The following is a 16,928-nucleotide window of genomic DNA, read 5'->3' on the forward strand; positions in this document are numbered from 1 at the left end:
CTCTCAGCTAGGTGCTAGAGATACTCATGCATTTGGGATGCTAGAGATATTTATTCATTTGGGAAGGTTTTAACACAAAAATGAGATTCAAAGCCATAGTAATAGAGGAGATAAGGTAGCATACAAAAAGAAAAGACAAGAGTTTAGGCAACAGCCTGAGGCACCTGTATATCTAAAGTAAGAAAACTGGTAAGGGCAGAACAAGGCATCACATGAGGAAAATAGACTTTAAATAAACAGAGATGGTCAGCTAATGGGATGACAGGAAAGTGTCTTCTGGTGTTAGTGGCATACAGATGTTTATAGCCTTGAGAGAGTTCAGGAACATGAGAATTGAAGGAGGCCTGCAGTGCAGAGAGTGAGAGGCAGCCTTACTAACATTTACTGCCTAGAAAACCAAAGATGGCTGAAGGGAGTGTGTCCTTAAGGGAGACGACTCTTTCCTTCCTTTAATGCAAAATAGAGTAAAATAGGGTTGTAGGTTAAGGTATACACACAGAGAAGAGAAGGGGGATATAACCAAATTAAGACATCCTTTAATATTAGACCAGAATGATGGTCCTGTAGAGAATAACTCTCCCATGGTAATAAAAGATAAAAACCAAATATTTTTCTTCATTGGGAAGTTTAAAAAGCCATGTTTATGAGGAAAATCTGCTACCAGTTAGTGTAATTAAGCCCTTAGATTTGTATCTGTGATGCAGACACGAGTGTGTTGGGAATGAGTTGAGAAGCAGCACAGTGGTGAGAGAGAAGGCCGTGTGCTGCTGTCCGTCATCTGAATACAGAATGCCCTCTCACATTCTCCTGTGTGAACGGCTCGCCTCCAAGACAGTAGCACTGGAAGTGCTGGAGCCATGGAGAGGTGAGGTCTAGCTCGAGGAATTAGGTCATGGGACAATGTAGGTGGCTGTTCTTAAGAGACAAAGCTGGCCCTGGCCCTTTCCTTTCTCTGCTTTCCAGCCACTATGGTATTCTGTTTTATATCAGGCTATAAGCAGTGGAATCAGCCAACCACGGACTGAAACCATGAGCCCAAATAACCCCTTCTTCCTTTAATCTCTTTCTCTCAGGTGTTTGCTACAGCGACAGGAAATCTGACTGACAAAGCCTGTGTCTGGGGGTTTGTAGTGGCAAAGGGTAGCATATACTTCCTCCATATGTAAACATGAAATCTAAACAAAAAAGACAGGTCTTTTAGGGCAAGGAAAGATATTGATGAGCATTTATGTTTTCTTTTATGTGCCAAAATGAGGACTTACTTTTCTTAATAAATATGTATGAAATAAAAAGTGAAATGAAAGTAAAATGAAGCAATCAGAAACATAACCAACAGACAGAATGGTGATCACTGTAAGGTCGCCAGCTGCAGGCACACTGAACCTCCGTGTGCTCATGGTAGAGCCATCGCTTTGAGCACTGCATTTTTGCTCATTGCTTCATATGGCCCTTATTTCTGCATAATTCACATAATTGTCATTCTTAGTAGGAAATAAAATATTCTACTGCATTAATGTACCAAGTCTACCTAAGCATTCTTCCTCTATTGGATATTTGGCCAGTTTCCAGATTTTGCTTGTAATATAGTGCAACTATAAATATCTTTATACAAATAGATTTTTAAATTTTTCTTTTGAATCATATCCTTGGGCTGTATCCAAAAGTTGAGTTGCCGGGTAAAAAAAAAATGTATATTAATTTTTATGACTTTATATTCGCTGCCAAATTTCTTTTCAGAATGATTTCACTAGGTGAAAGGGAGTAGTGTATTACTATATCATCTCCAAATATCAACAACAGTGAGCATTTGCAGTGTTATTAGTTGACTTTGTTTAAATTAATGTAGGATCATGTTGCATGCTTATTTATATTTGAATTTTGTTAACTTTAAGAACAGCTGAATATTCTCCAACTTTCACTGTTTTGTTTCTTATTTCTCATATTTCTTTCTGTTTATTTATGTTCATGTATGTGGGGGGATGTGTGCTGGGGAGGGAGGCTGTGCCCATCTGTGAATGAGCATGTATAGGCCAGAGGCCAACATCTGCTCTCTTCTTTTCATGCTCTTTTCCTTGGTTGGGTTTGGTTGGTTGCTTACTTGCTCGTTTTGGGTTTTGTTTTGTTATGTTGTGACAGGGTATCAGTGAAAAATGTGGTCACCGTTTCTGCTGAACTGACTGGCCTGGGAAACTCTGGAATCAGCCTGACTCTGCTCCTTATACACAGCACTAGTGATTCAGATATGTGCCATGGTGTCCAGATTTTATGTACATGCTGAAATCCAAACCCGGGCCTTCATGCCTGCACAAGAAGTACTTTACCAATGTGCAATAGTCCTAGGCCTGCCTTCAGTTCCCTTAGTCCAAATTTGATTAATAATGCAATGACCATTTTGTCTGTATTCAAGGGTATTTGTGTGTGTGTGTGTGTGTGTGTGTGTGTGTGTGTGTGTCAAAAAATAACTAATACCCAAAAAGAATAGGTAAAAAGAAATAATCATAGGACTGAAATCAATGAGATAGGAACAAACAAACAGTACAATACTCAATAAAATTAAGGGTTGGTTCTTTGAGAAAATCAACAATATTAAAAACCTTTAGTCAAATTTACCAAAAGACACAGAAAGAGGATACAAATTAGTAAAATTAAAGATGAAAGAAATCACAACAGTGTGGTGGTTTGGATATGCTTGGCCCATGGAAAGCGGCACCGTTAGGAGATGTGTTCTTGTTGGGATAGGTATTGTCTTGTTGGAGGAAGTGTGTCACTATTGGGGTGGGCTTTGAGATCCTATGCTCAAGCTCCACCCAGTGCAGAAGAGGCAGTCTCCTTCTGGCTGTGGTTGGATCAAGATGTAGGACTCCGAGCTCCTTCTCCAGTACTGTGTCTGCCTGAACACTGCCATGCTTTATACCAAGATGATAATGGACTGAATCTCTGAAGCTGTAAGCCAGCCCCAATTAAATGTTGTTCTTTATAACAGTTTCCTTGGTCTTGGTGTCTGTTCACAGCAATGAAACCCTAACTAAGACCAACAGATACCAAGAAAATTCAAAGAATCAAAAGGACATACTTTAAAATATGGAAAGCATAAAAAATTAGATTTCTTGATATATATGACCTTCCAAAGTTAACAGTAAACAATTTAAACAGACTCATAATCCCTAGTGAAATAGAAGTAAAGTCTTCTAGCCAAAATAAGTTCATGACCAGATGAATTCAATAATTCTACCCCAAGACTTTAAAGAATAATAATGCCAATACTCTTCAAATTATTCCACAATAGAAACTGAATAAATATTTTCTAACTCTCTTTACAAGGCTAATATTACCATGATACCAAAATCACACAAAAGCCTATCAACAAAAAGAAAATTAAAGATCAATATCCCATATGAACATAGATGTAAAAATTCTCAAGTACTTGAAAACTGAATTCAGGAATGACTAAAGAAAATTATTCTCCATGACTATGTTGGCTTAATTTCAGAGACTCAGGAGATGGTTCAACATACATAAATAAACGTAGCCCACAATATAAACAGAAGAGAAAGAAAAAAATCATCTTCTTAGATCATCTTGTTAGGTCTTGGACAAAAGCCAACATCCCTACATGATAAAAGTCTACGGAAGAATCGGGGTGCAAGGACAATGCCACAACATAATGAAGACAATCTTCAGAAAGCCACAGCCAAAGGCATTCTAAATGGAGGGCAACTCAAAGCATTTTCACTAAAGTCAGGAAGAAGACAAGGATGCCTACTCTCTCCATGCCTGTTTAATACAGTTCTTGAAGTCTTAGGTAGAACAATAAGACAACTGTAGGTGATTGAGGGGATATAGATTTGGAAGTAATTAAATAAAAATATCTTTATTTTTAGATAGTACGATATATATGTAAAATACTCTCCAGACTCCTCCAGGAAACTCCAACAGCTGACAAAGACTCTTTCAGCAAAGTAACAAAATACAAAATCAGCATACAAAAATCTGTAACCTTTCCATATTCAAATGACAAACATATTGAGAAAGAAATCAGGGAAACTTTTACAATAGCCTCAAAACTTGTCTTAGGATAACTCTAAACAAGCAAATGAAAAACCTCTATAATAAAAGCTTGAAGGCATTAAAGAAAGAATCTTAAGAAGACACCAGAAGATACAAAGATCTCTCAGGTTTATAGTTGATAGGATAAATATTGTGAAACACCAAAAGCAATCTACAATCTCAATGTGAATCAAACTTCCAACACAATTTTTTATAGAAGTTGAATAATAATATTGATAAAAGCATTGAATATTACAAAATATTAAAATAATATAAAACTTCATATGAAAACACAAAACCAAAGATTGCTAACACAATACTTCATAATAAAAGAATTGCTCAAGCTCTCACCAGCCATGTTGCAAGTGGTACTGCAAGGTTATAGTAATAAAAATAAAGATGGAATGAAGAAAGACATGTTGATCAATGGAATCGAATTGCAAACCCAGATACAAGTGCACACGCCATAGACAGCTGAGTTTTGAGGCAGAGGCTGTTTTAGACTCAACTTTTCCATGGACACAGACTCAGGTTGACAGTGAACACATTTCTTTTGAATTTCTTTGCATCATTCACATCCATCTTCATTTATGTTTATTTTAGACCTTGTCATTTTTCTTTTTAAAAATCTTTCTGTAGCTGTTCTCAGACTCTTATAATTTCACCATGTAGATTACTGAGGCATTTTAAAGTGTGACATCTAGTCATTTCAACTTTGCTTGAAATCTTAGGTTTTTCAGACACGCTGACTCCTGGACTTTCATGTCTCTATCTTCCTAACTTCCAATCTAGTAAACAGCTGGTTTCGTTATACAAACCACCATCATGCCAAAGTAGTATATGTTTTGGAAAATGACATACTCTGTTTTACTGTGTGTCCTTATGTTTTGTGTAATTGTTTGGAAGAGCACATTATTTTTTTTCGTTATCCCCAAATCTTTGGTGATCTCCTCTGACCTTGCATGACATTTTACTTTTTGCTCTAGCATTTACCAAATTAATGATAATAGGTTTGTTCACATATTTCTCTCCCACAATAGAGAAATGAACTAAAATCTAGATTTTGCTGCTTTATATCCTTAGAACCTAGAAATATAGTAGATAGCATATGCTTATTTCAATGATTATTGAAAAGAATAGTAACTGTCTATAAAACAAATAACTCTAAATTTATATGATATGAATAATAGTATGCATGAATTATAATTTTGAAGCCATATAGTTAGGATGACATTTGAATTAATTACATGAATTTTATAAATAATAATAGCTTTAATGTTGTAGACACACACCAGATTTTTTTATTATTCGATATATTCTTTATTTACATTTCAAATCATTTCCCCTTTCCTGGATACCTGAAAGTCCTACAAGCCCTCTTCCCTCCCTCTGTTCCCCCATCCACCCCTTCCCACTTCCCTGTCCTGGTATTCCCCTATACTGCTGCACTGAGCCTTTCCAGGACCCGGGGCCTCTCCTTCCTTCTTCTTGGTAATAATTTGATATGTTAATTGTGTCTTGGGTATTCCAAGCTTCTAGGCTAATATCCACTTATCAGCGAGTGCATACCCATGAGTATTCTTTTGTGATTAGGTTACCTCACTTAGGATGATATTCTCCAGTTCCATCTATTTATCTAAGAATTTTATGAATTCATTGTTTTTAATGACTGAATAGTACTCCATTGTGTATGTATACCACATTTTCTGTATCCATTCCTCCATTGAGGGACATCTGGTTTCTTTCCAGCTTCTGGCTATTATAAATAGGGCTGCTATGAACATAGTAGAGCATGTGTCCTTATTACATGCTGGGGAATCCTCTGGGTATATGCCCAGGAGTGGTATAGTGGGGTCCTCTGGTAGTATCATGCCAAGTTTACTGAGGAACTGCCAGACTGATTTCCAGAGTGGTTGTACCAGCTTGCATTCCCACCAGCAGTGGAGGAGTGTTCCTTTTTCTCCACATCCTTGCCAGCACCTGTTTTCTCCTAAGTTTTGGGTCTTAGCCATTCTGACCGGTGTAAGGTGAAATCTCAGGGTTGTTTTGATTTGCATTTCCCTACTGACTAAGGATGTTGAACGTTTCTTTAGGTGCTTCTTCATCATTTGATATTCCTCAGGTGAAAATTCTTTGTTTAGCACTGTACCCCATTTTTAATGGGGTTATTTGGCTCTCTGGACTCTACCTCCTTGAGTTCTTTGTATATCTTGGATATAAGCCCTCTGTCAGATGTAAGGTTGGTAAAGATCTTTTCCCAATTTGTTGGTTGCCGTTTTGTCCTTTGACAAATATCTTAACATCAATGGACTCAATTCCCAAATAAAAAGACATAGACTAGCAGACTAGATTCATAAACAAGACCCAACATTTTGCTGCATACAGGAAACACATCTCAGTGTCAAAGACAAACACTATCTCAGAGTAAAAGGCTGGAAAACAGTTTTCCAAGCAAATGGTCCCAGGAAACAAGCTGGAGTAGCCATTCTAATATCCAATAAAATAGACTTTTAACCAAAAGTCATCAAAAAAGACACAGAAGGACACTATATACTCATCAAAGGAAAAATCTACCAGGAAGAACTCTCAATTTTGAACATCTATGCCCCAAATACAAGGACACCCTCATTCGTAAAGGAAACTTTACTAAAGCTTAAAGCACACATCGCACCCTACACAATAAATGTGGGTGACTTAAACACCCCACTCTCATCAATGGACAGATCAGGGAAACAAACTAAACAGAGACTGTGAACTAACAGAAGTTACTAACAAAACTAAAGGAAGTTTTGGACCAAATGGATTTAATAGATATCTATAGAACATTTCATCCTAAATTAAAAGAATATACCTTCTTCTCAGCACCTCATGGTACCTTCTCCAAAACTGATCATATAATTGGTCACAAAACAGACCTCAACAGATATAAGAAGATCGAACTAATCCTATGTGTCCTATCAGATCACCATGGAGTAAGGCTGGTCTTCAATAGCAACAAAAACAACAGAAAGCCCACATACACATGGAAGCTGAACAATGCTCTACTCAATGTTACCTTCGTCAAGGAAGAAATAAGGAAAAAAATCAAAGACTTTTTAGAATTTAATGAAAATGAAGGCACAACATACCCAAATTTATGGGACATAATGAAAGCAGTGCTAAGGGGAAAACTCATAGCTCTGAGTGCCTCCAAAAAAGAAGCTGGAGAAAGCATACATTAGCGGCTTAACAGCACACCTGAAGGCTTTAGAACAGAAAGAAGCTAGTACACCCAATAGCAGTAGAAGGCAGGAAATAATCAAACCAAGTTGAAACAAAAAGACCTATACAAAGAATCAACAAAACCAGGAGGTGGTTCTTTGAGAAAATCCACACACCAGCTTTTAAGCTTTTGATAACAGGACTATCTAGGACTGCCTCCCAGTTAGGATATGAAATGAAAGAGGAGCAAGATAGGCTCCTTGTGTTTGTGATGTCAGGAGATGCAGGTTTGTCGGAAAGCAAGAAATAATAAATGAAACGTTTTCTTTATGGTTTTCATGTCCCTAGTCAGGACCTGGCTGGTTCTAGACGTTGTTTTAAATCTAAACAAGTCAAGAATTTTTTCCAGTCTCCACCTGGTTTTCTTCTATAAATGTCTATGTACCATCTATGTGATGACAATTTATACCAATTCACTACTTTTCTTTTACCAGGCAACATATTTTTCTCATTTCAGAAGTTCACTATAATTGCTTTTTTCACATTAATAGATGTACTATGTACACACAATAGAAATCCCAGTCAAAAAAGTATTTATTATAAACATTGGTTTATTTAATGGTTAAACCTATACCCATAACCCAGAAAAATATCCCAATATCATTTTAAATATAAATACTCAAAAACTACAGACATGGGAAATCAATAACATAGAAGAAAAACTAATGAATAAATATAAATAATTAACCTAAGAGGAATTATAACTCATAAGCAATACTTAAAATAGCTATAATTTAGTATCCTTATATGTATATGACAAGATATGTTTTCCAAGCTATATGGTAAGATATTGCATGTATCAATTAAAAACATTTCTATGAAAAATATATAATGAGAAAAAATAAAAATATTTAGAATATATTTTTTCTAAAATTAAGCTTAGTAAGTATGTGGATGCCAGGGCTACACCGAGAAACCCTGTCTCATAAAACAAAACAAAACAAAACAAAACAAAACAGAAAAACCAAAGTAAGGATGTGGATTATATCGAGTAGTGACCAACTCCAAGCCACCAATAATGTATCAGTGTGTCATTAAAAGGAAAGAAGTAAAAACACTGCCCCTTGGAGACATTTAGCTAGGGAGTCCAGATGTGAATCCTCCACGTCATGCTCTCTGTCTTCTGTCCTCTGACTGTTTTGTATGAGTCCAAACCTGTGCCAACCTGAAGGCTGTCTTAAGAGTCTGCTTGTTCCTGCATCTCTGTGTTTCTGTCCCTATGTATATGCGTATGGCTGTTGTGTCTCTGTGTGATTGATATCTGTGGGGTGTGTCGGTGTGGTGTGTGTGTGTAGTGTGTGGTTGTGGTGTGTGAGTGTGTGTCTGTGTGTCTGTGTGTGCGTGTGGTGTGTCTTTGTGTGTCTGTATGTGTGTGTCTGTTGTTGTGTGTGGGGGGGTGGCTACCACCTAACCCTATGTATTTAACATTGACCAAGCTCCCTTCTTCATCCCAGCCTCACCACTGCCAAAGCTCTATCCATCTGCTGCATGGCTACCCTAGTCTCATCCTTTAGAGTCCTTTCTTACGTAAGCTACTAGTTCATTTATAATATTTATAACTATATTTACTGCTTGCTTACTTACTGGTTGTAGATTATAAACTGTGAAAGTGTAAAGAAACTCTGTTGTATTTATTTTGGCAAAATGCCTACTGCTTAGTTTCTCACATTTGTCGTGTAAGCTTGTAAATGAAGAATGTAAGATGCCACCACATCCTACAGCTTCCAGCAGAGTAATATAATCTTAACCCATAGAAGAAGCCAGGCCTACCTCTCTGCTCCCAAGGTCTCAGAGAGCTATGGGGACATTCAAATTAGAGCAATGGTGATGTAACTAGACCAGAACGAGGAGGCAAATACTGTCTTCTCCAAGTACTTTATGTTCAATAGTCAAAAAACACAAATATTGATTATGTATGATTGCTGTGTATGTGTGGATGGTGATGGAAATTGCCCTGATTCTTTAACTATGCTTTTATTGTGACATTTTGGAACTCTTTTAGGCACATTTTTTAAATTAAAATTCTTTTTTAAACAATTCGTTTTTATTATATTTCCCTTCCACCAGTTTTTCCAGACCCCACATCTCTTTCTTTCTCTTTTTCTTTCTCTATACTCCTCCTCTTTACCTCTACCTGCCTCTGTCTTTCAAAAGCAAAAACTCAGAAAACATAAGAGAAAAACCAAGAAGACAAAAAATTGCCAAGACTAATAAATAGTCCATAAAAACAACAACAACAAAACATGAAGTTTATTTTATGTTGGCCGATTAAAGTGGCTAATATACCAGTGACATTCCATTGAAGTAAATGAAGGGTTCTTTTTTTCTTTGCTAACAGGTTTCAGTTGAAAATAACTTCTTCACTAGAGATGGGGCCCCCATCTTCACTAGATATGTCTGTAAAAGTAATTTTTATTCACTGGTATAATTGTTGACTAGAAAGTTAACTACTGAATAAGCTCACCCTTTTTAGCTCTTTCTGGTCTCTGGCCGCTGTTTCAACTCAGCTCTTCTGGCTCAAACTCCTCTCCAAGCTGACTTGATTCAAACTGGTTTCTCAGCTTCCCACTGACTGCCCTTGCTTGGCCTCAAACTAACTCTGACAATCTCTTCTAATCTTCTGGCTCCTTTTTTATTATGATTACTCTTATTTTTTTGTTTGTTTGTTTTTGTTTTTTACAGTCCAACCATTTCCCTGCCTCCAGGTCCACCCTCCCACAGTTCTCATCCCTCGTCTCCAAGAGGATGCCCCTTCACTCCACTGCCAGGTCTCCCTGCTCCCTGGGCCCTCAAGTCTCTAAGTTAGGCACATCTTCTCCCACTAAGGTCAGACCAGGCAGTCCTCTGCTGTATATGTGTCAGGTGTTTTCGACTAGCTCGTGTATACTGCTTGGTTGGTGGCTTAGTGTCTGAAAGATCTCAGGGGTGCAGGTTAATTGAGACCACTGGTCTTCCTATGGAGTCGCCTTCTTCCTCAGCTTGTTCTAGCCTTTCCCTAATTCAACCAGAGCGGTCTGTGGCTTCAGTCCATTGGTTGGGTGTAAGTATTGCATCTATCTCAGTCAGCTGCTTGTTGGGCCTCTCAGAGGACAGCCATGCTAGGCTCCAATCTGTAAGCACACAATAGCATCAGCGAGTATCAGGCCTTGGAGCCTCCCCTAGAGATGGACTCCAAGTTGGGCATGTCACTCGACTGGGTTCCCTCAGTCTCTTCTCCATTTTTGTCCCTGCAATTCTTTTAGACAGGAATAATTCTGGCTTCTGACTCCTTCTTATTATCTGACTTTAACTGCCTCTGCTGGCCCGTACCAAACCCACGAATGAATGAACTCAGCTCCGCTGCACTCATTACACTGCCTCCCTGACTCAATTCCTGACTCACTGACAACTGGACTTTCTCTTTCCCTGTGCTGCTCTTAAATAGCTTTTCTCCTGATAGTTGGGTGTATCCTAGCTCTGTTTCATTCTGTCAAATACTTCTCTGATTCATCAGTTTGTCTGCCCCTTTAGACCATATTCTTTGGAATTAAAGGTGTGCACTGAAGAATTCCAGCTGGAGGGATTAAAGGCGTGTGACCTGTCTGCATTCCAGCTAGATCACACAGACCAAGGTCTTTGATATGATCCCTTGTCAGATTATCCATGTTGCCAGATTAAAATTTCTCTATACATGTCCATTTCCCCCTCACAATCCTGGGATCCCATCTGGCTTGAACCTGTGAAGGCCTTATAGGTGCTGCCCCAGGCTCTGTTGGCATCAGTCCTGTTGGGTCTGTTCCTTGGAGTCCTCACCACCTCTGGCTCCTATGATCTTTCTGCCTCTTCTTCACAAAGATCCCTGAGTCCTGAGGGAGGGAGGCAAAGATATCTCATTTAGTCCTGAGTGCCCCAAAGTCTCCTGCGTTATATCCATTGTCCAGATGCAGGTCTCTGTATCATTTCCCAGCCTACTGCAGGAAGAAGCTTGTCTGATGTGGGCCAGAGAAGATACTGATCTATGGGCACAGCAGTGTGTCACTAGGAGTCATTTTCTGTCTATGTTCCTTTAGCAGAATACTAATATTAGGTTTTCCCATAGGCTCATGTTCTATCTAGTCTCAGGTTCTTGGCTTAAAACAAAATACATCGAACCATTTTAACTTTTTCTTGGGGGGGGGGAAGCAAAATTTAATGATATTCAAGAGAGTAAGGAAGGCTCCCAATGTCCCTCCTGTTATTATGGGGGTCTTGGGTGGAAACTGAGGGAGATACTCAGTGTTGGGGGCCAAGCTGGGATAGGGACTCCTCAGCAATTGAGGGCCTCTCTTGCTCTCTTGCTGGGGTGGGCTGTCCAGGGCTTCTTATACCTTGGAGGCCATTGAGGCCATGAGGTCCACAGACCTGTTGCTGTAACAACATTGTCATTGTCATACCAGGAAATGAGCTTTACAACGTTGTCACTGAGAGCAATACCAGCCACAGCATCAAAGGTGGAAGAGTGGGAGTTGCTGTTGAAGCCATAGGAGACAATCTGGTCCTCAGTGTAGCCCAGGATACCCTTTAGTGGGCCCTCAGATGCCAGCTTCACCGCCTTCTTCATATCATATTTGGCGGGTTTTTCTAGGCAGCACGTCAGATCTACAATGAATACATTGTGAGTAGGAACACAGAAGGCCATGCCAGTGAGCTTCCCGTTCAGCTCTGGGATGACCTTGCCCACAGCCTTGGCAGCACTGGTGGATGCAGGAAGATGTTCTGGGCAGCCCCATAGCCATCACGCCACAGCTTCCCAGAGGGGCCAACCACAGTCTTCTGAATGGCAGTATGGTATGGACAGTGGTCATGAGTCCTACCACGATGCCAAAGTTATCATGGATGATCTTGGCCAGGGGGGTCAAGCAGTTGGTGGTGCAGGATGCATTGCTGACAATCTTGAGTGAGTTGTCATATTTCTTGTGGTTCACACTCATCACAACAAACATGGAGGCATCGGCAGAAGGGGCAGAGATGATGACCTTTTGGCCCCACCCTTCAAGTGAGCCCCGGTCTTCTCCAGTAGACTCAGGGCATACTCAGCACCAGCATCACCCCATTTGATGTTAGCGGGATCTCACTCCTGGAAGATAGTGATGGGCTCCCTGTTGATGACAAGTTTCCCATTCTCAGCCTTGACTGTGGTATTGAATTTGCCATGGGTGGAGTCATACTGAAACATGTAGACCATGTAGTTGAGGTCAATGAAGGGGTTGTTGATGGCAACATTCTCCACTTTGCCAGATGCAGAGCAGAAGGCAGCCATGGTAACCAGGCGCCCAATACAGCCAAATCCGTTCACACTGACCTTTACCATTTTGTCTACAGGACGAGGCTGGCACTACACAGAAGATGTGGCTGTCTCTGGAACAGGGAGGAGCAGAGAGACCTTTTTCTTTAACTTAAAACTTAATTTTGGTCTTCTGATAGTAACTTGAGGCCATGGGGACATGGACTTCTGTGTTCTTTAAGAGCAGTCAATTTTTCAAATGCGTTATAAGCAGAGAATGCAAGCAGAGAAAAAAGACAACATTGGATATTTATTTGTTGTCACATCCATTATAATATAAGTCATCTCAAAAAATGGCAGAAATTGTTTTGAGGTACCTTTCAGCTCTAACATTTTAAAACTTGAAGATACTTTGTTTAGCACAAAACAAAAATTTTTCCCAAATAGTTTTTATTTTGTAACATAAACACTTGGGATTTCTCTTGTGCAGGTCAATGCAGAAGAACAGTAGGGAGTACATTTTGAAACAAGAGAACTGATTATCTATTGACTCGAGCTAAGAACTTATTTCATCTCTCCAATCCAATGCCTTGGCCTTTCATAAACACCCAAATGAGGTGATGAATTTAAAATGCCAAGCACAGTTCCTGGCATATGTTGACACCCAAAGAAATGATACCACAATGGTTGAGAGCAGATGCATTTTAAAGATGCAAAGGACAATTTTCAGCCTTGGGACTTGTTACATAGGACTTAAATGCATGTTCCTAGGTAGTTGAGTGAGGAAGGGAAATCTGGAGGCACGCTCGATAATGCCGTGTCAGTGTCACAGGCTGACCCCAGCTCATTCTCCGCCTGGAAGACTTCCTTCTGCCATGTTCTTTCTTGTAGCAGGCGATGCACAGCTGGGGACTGTTTGGTGTAATTATTACAGTGTCATTCCTAATAATTGTCCTGTTTTATTTCAAATGTGAAAGCATTATGTTACTTCACCCAACTACAGGAGGACATATGAGATTAATGTATTCCTTTCTTACTTTGTAAGAAAAGAATTTACCTCTTTTTGCCTCCAGAGAAAAATCCAGCTTGTTTGGTGCCCGTTAACAAGGAAGCACTGGCTACTGCTCCCAGCTCTGTCTGCTCCTTAGCTGACGACTGTGTTAATGACCCATAACTCTGACTTCTCTCTGCTATTGTGTTTTTTAAGAAAGCACTTCTTTCCTAGCTAGAGGAGGAGCCTGGCTGCCCAGCCAAGCTCAGGCATATGAGTTACTGCTGTTATGAAAGATGTATTTCTGTATCGCTAGCAGTGAAGTCAGCACAGCTCCAGACTAGGAAGCAGAGGCAGGGCAAGAAACAGGTCAGGCTGTAATGCTGCCACTTCTTTCACCCGGGTGCCACCTTCCAAAGTAGCGCCACCAGTAGGAGCTAAGTGTTCAAGCAGGAGCTTGTGACAGAAATTTCATGTGAAAACCATAAAACCCGCCAGCTGCCTACATTAGCTGCACCTTCGGCCATTATGAGAACTTCGGCCCTCTCTTCGCTCTCTCTCATCGCACTCTCGCCTCTCTGCCCCGTGGGCTCTCCTCCCCTCCCCCCCTCTCTCCATGTGGTCATGGCCATGTCCGGCCTCCACTTATCTACTCTCTACTCTCTCTCTGCCTCTCTAACTCCCATTCTCTACCCTGAATAAACTCTATTCTATAAAAAAAAAAAAGAAAGAAAGAAAAGAAAAAAAGAAAAGAAAAGAAAAAAGAAAACTGTGTAGCATGATTATGAAGACTAGCATGATTCTGGTTTACATTACTTTAGAGTTACTATTGAAAATAGTGGGTTATATGATGGTATTTCATGCTTTTTATTATATGCTTTGGTTATATTGACCCCTAGTTCCCTCTTTGTCTCATCCTCACCTGTGAATTGTACCCTTTATCCTCCCAAATAGTCTCACTTCTAAGTTCAGGCCTTTCTCTGAGAAGAAACATGTAATGTTTATGATTTGGATTCTGACTTATTTCAGTTACCTTGATGATGTTCAATTCCATCCATTTTCCTGTAGAAGAGATACATTTTAGTCTTCTATAAAGAGGGCTGGTAGTTAATTTCACTGTGTATCTATACCACATTTTTTTTCTACCCACTCATCTGTTTTTATGTATCTAGGCTGATTCCGTGAGTTGGTTATTGTAAAAAGCCACAGCAAACATTGCTGTAATAGCATCTTAGATCACTGATATAAACATAGGTGTGCTACTTAGATTCCCTTATGTATATACCAGGAGTGGCATTTCATATGATGGTTTGTTTTGTTTGGTTGTGTGTGTGTGTGTGTGTGTGTGTGTATGTGTGTGTTTAAATTCCTTGAAAGCTTTCATAATGCTTTCTTTGGTGGTTATGCTAATGTATATCTCAAATGTAGCATTTGGTCCCTTTTCTCCTTCTGTTCTTGCCCCTGGCTATCCCTCCCCAAGACAGGGTCTCGAACTGTATTTCAAACTGTCCTGACACTCAGTGCATAGCTTAGGCTGGCCTTGGTTCCCTGGCAATTCTCCTGTATTGGCATTTTTGCTTGTTTTCTTAAGGCCTGCTAGTCCGGCAGGGTTGACATGGAAATCTCAGTATGCTCTTGGTCTGCCTTTTCCCGATGACTTTTCATACATTCGTGATCATTTGTGCTCCTGAAGACACGTCTGTTCAATATGTTGCACAAATATGGACTTGAGGATTTATGGATTTGAGGCTTGAAGATGATTAATTCTTAGAGCTCTTCATTCCAGTTCCCAACTTCTGGGACTATAGGTTTTCAGTATTCCCTGATGATTTCCTCGATGACACTGGTTTCTGTTGTGTGCTCAGAAAATGCTCAGTTTCCATTTCTGTCCCACAGCTTCTCTTTCTCGCAGCCTTATTCTTAAGCTCCAGCTCAGACTTGCCAAACCAGAGTGTGTGGAGATGGGGCCCAAATATTGTCCTTGCAAAAACTCCAAAAAATTATTTTTAAAAGAAAGAATTATTTATTTTATGTATGTGAGTACACTGTCACTGTCTTCAGAATACCAGAAGAGGGCATCAGATCCCATTACAGATGGTTGTGAGCCACCATGTGGTTGCTGGGAATTGAACTCAGGACATCTGGAAGAGCAGCCAGTGCTCCTAACTGCTGAACCATCTCTCCAGCCCCAAAGAATTCTTGATAGTACAAAATGTGAGAATCACTACCAAGTACAGGCAGAGCCGTATTTTATTGATGAAGAAATAGGTGTGTACAAGTGTTAAGATAACAAGCCATAACTTATTGAGTGACTACACTACACTATCCAGTGCCCTTGTTTCATTCCCCATAATCCTCACGACATCCTTGTGGGCTAGGTGCTGTCCTCCCCATATGAAACGATCTAAGGAAGCGAACCTATCCAAAATCACACAGGTAATGACGGTACCAGGATTCAAAACAGATATCTATTTTACTCTGAATCCAATGGATTTCTACCCTGTGGTGCCATTTTCCTGAATTTTCATTTTCAACTAAGGATGTTATAAACAGTCAAGACTATAAAATAGAAGGCTCTTCACTCGGGCCCACAGTAATTGCCCTCACTCACCCTGCCTCTTACCACAGCTTCAGCTCCTGGAAATTTTCCTTCCTCTATGAAATTCATAATCATCTCCTGGTGTGTTTCTTCCTTCCTCATCCAGGACAGGTGATATCGAGTCAGTGAAAGCCCTCTGTGCTTGACTCCAAGTCTGTATAACCTCCGCAGCAGCACTGTAGATTGCCAAGCCATGCCTAGCATAATATTCCTCTAGCCAGCTCCCTGCTCTTCCAGCCAGAACCTTCCAGACACATTCCAAAATTTTCCCTCACAACTCGTGATCTCCCAGCTTCATTATTGTCTTACATGTGCACCTTTCGTGTTTCAGACACTGGCTTACAATCTCCAATTTTTCAGCCCCTCCCCACACTGGAGCAAACTGGCTTTATCTCGAGGGCCAGTTACAGGTAACAAACGCTTGGCAATCTCTCTTGAGAAAGGTTCCCAGCCAGCTCACAGACAGGTGGTAATGTACTGTGTGGTCTTCTCCCAGCGTCTGCACGGACTCAGGAAAAGTAGCAGCACAGCAAAGACTACAGATCTGCACCTGCATGTAGTGAAGTACATGCGTAGTCTTGAGCAGTTTCTTCATTTGTCAGAGATAATGCCACCATCACCCCTAGTTGGTGCCTGCTTAGGAGGAAGCCAGTTTTCTTTGGTGATGAAAGCTGCCTGTGCTCTATGGGATGACCCTAAACACGTGCACAAACTGCAAAACTGTGGTCGATTTACAAAGTGGACTTAACAAGAACACTTGAAGTTAGAAGGGGAAAGTGGTTGGTGGG

General features: G+C 40.1%; 1 protein-coding gene and 1 pseudogene across 1 annotated transcript in view; one reads left to right on the plus strand and one right to left on the minus strand.

The window, feature by feature from the left end:
* Hpse2 (heparanase 2 (inactive)) overlaps positions 1-16,928 on the plus strand; it is a 282,113-nt gene that overhangs the window by 48,777 nt on the left and 216,408 nt on the right. The window lies entirely within an intron of this gene.
* Positions 11,649-12,637, minus strand: LOC127684367 (glyceraldehyde-3-phosphate dehydrogenase-like; annotated as a pseudogene).

This window comes from Apodemus sylvaticus, chromosome 1, assembly GCF_947179515.1.
Source record: "Apodemus sylvaticus chromosome 1, mApoSyl1.1, whole genome shotgun sequence".
Classification (NCBI taxonomy): domain Eukaryota; kingdom Metazoa; phylum Chordata; class Mammalia; order Rodentia; family Muridae; genus Apodemus; species Apodemus sylvaticus.